The sequence below is a fragment of the Nanorana parkeri genome, unplaced genomic scaffold (genome assembly GCF_000935625.1).
Source record: "Nanorana parkeri isolate BGI_ZX_2015 unplaced genomic scaffold, ASM93562v1 scaffold1798, whole genome shotgun sequence".
Classification (NCBI taxonomy): Eukaryota; Metazoa; Chordata; class Amphibia; order Anura; family Dicroglossidae; genus Nanorana; species Nanorana parkeri.
Genome location: NW_017308066.1, coordinates 52,920 through 55,250, shown reverse-complemented (window position 1 = coordinate 55,250; position 2,331 = coordinate 52,920).

Genomic DNA, 2,331 nt, shown 5'->3' with positions numbered 1-2,331 from the left:
GTGTATATAATAATCCGGCCACTCGGTGTATATAATAATCCGGCCACTCGGTGTATATAATAATCCGGCCACTCGGTGTATATAATAATCCGGCCACTCAGTGTATATAATAATCTGGCCACTCAGTGTATATAATAATCCGGCCACTCGGTGTATATAATAATCCGGCCACTCAGTGTATATAATAATCCGGCCACTCAGTGTATATAATAATCCGGCCACTCGGTGTATATAATAATCTGGCCACTCAGTGTATATAATAATCCGGCCACTCGGTGTATATAATAATCCGGCCACTCAGTGTATATAATAATCCGGCCACTCAGTGTATATAATAATCCGGCCACTCAGTGTATAACGCAGATAAACACAAAGCTGGAGAGATCAGAATATCAATCGCTGAACAGTTGAGCCGACTAGCCGATAAGTGCTGCCACCTTCCATGGACTGCATTTATGTTTTAGTATGAGAAGTACTAATTAGATCTGGATGCAGCTTGGTGAGATCTGGACTCCAGGTGTCACCATGTTGCGCACAGGCTGGCGAAATCTGTACGGTGCTTTGGTGAGATTTGTACGCAGCCTGGTGGGATCTGTAGTGCAGATTCTGAACGCAGCCTGGTGAGATCTCTATTCAACTCTGGTGAGATCCGTATGCAGCCCTGGTGAGAGACTGCCCTAAAATCATTAGTCTGTATTGTTTTAGAAAAAATGTCACATGTCCCTTTAAGAAAAAGTATCGGTAATTGGTATCGGCAAGTACCTGAGGGGAAGTACTTGTACTTGGTCTTGAAAAAATGGTATCGGGACATCCCTAATTAGATGTGTCACTTGGGTGACACAGCCCCTACTGGAATAAGCCACGTCTTCCCAGATGATAGGACGCTTGCATTACCGCAGCAGTTTCTTTTTTTTTTCCTGAGTCTCCCTTGTAACAGATTTATTACCTGCTGATCCTGCCAGGAGATCTGTTATGTTTTTCTACTTGTTCATCCTGCAGTAAAATTGCACAGCAGCGTTGTCACCCTGGTCAGGGTAGTCTCAGAAGGACATGTAGTTTTACACAGACAAAAAATGATCCCAAGACCAACTCAACCTAACACCTCTGGGGAGGGTGGGGGGAGGGAAGCAATTATATGACATGGTTTTACCCAACTCCTGTAACCCACTTTAGCTGGACAGCTTGGCCTGTTACAAGAACAGGGAAAATAACAGATCTGCTGGGGGGACCAAGAGGTAATAAAGCTTTGTTAGAGTTAAGCACTTTCTAGAAGTGCTTGGCTTTACATGTGTTTGCATATGTGTGCAACAAACAACCTATTTTTCTGTGCCGTCTAGCTGGATCGAGTCCTCCTGGGGAAGATTTGTCGTGTCTACTCTCTTGCCCCACCCCTGTGCACCTTTCATATGCTAGTTATAAATTGTTTGGCGCAGACGCACCGAAAATCTCCAGCTGCCTGGTGCAGGGGCGTCCCCAAGCCAGGTGCCACCCGGAGCAGATTACCAGGTGACACCCCCCACCGTGACGTGATCACGCATGCGTGGTTATCTTTTTGATACTTGCTGGCGGCCTTCTTGGTGATGGACGGCGACAGAGAGAGGAGGGGACGTTCACCCGGTGCGACATGGTATGCCGCCGGTGTTGGTGTTGCTGTTTCCTTATAGTGACTGAGGCTACCTTCAAGGATACCTCCCGAATGTCCCTGATAGAGAAGGACTCAGTCCATGAACCCATTGCACTCAAAACCGCTGTTTCATAGTATAAAAATGGGTGCTGCGGCTGTCGGCGGATGGCAATGCCTGATGAAGGGGATCCTGTGAGACCCCGAAATGTTGCGTTGGACACATCGTGCTATGTTTTACATGCGTCAATAAACAGGCGCCATGGATTCATCACCTGGAGTGCCGGTGTCTATGTTTTTTTTTCCTGTGATAGAGAAGGGCTGTCCCTCTATTGGAACCAAGTCCCTCAGTTCCCTATTCCCACTTGGTTTCCCTCTTTTTGGGTTGATCTACAGATTTCTATGACAAGGTTCAATTTAAAGGAGAACTATGCGGTCAGGGCTTTTCCCCATAGTTCTCCTAAGGGTAACGGGAGGACACAAACTAGCGTCCTCCCGTCACCCAAAGCTCAGTATACGAGTACATTTAGCCCTTGCACAAGCAGGGCTAAATGTACAGCGGGGAAAGCCGATTGCACGTTTACAGGTGATCTCGGCGACGTCGCCGAGATCACCTGTAATAAGTTTGCAGCCTGCCCGTTCTCTCCCCTCCCCCGCACCTACCTCTCTCCATGCTGGCTCCGTACTCCGGGCTGAGTCTCTCTCCTGTC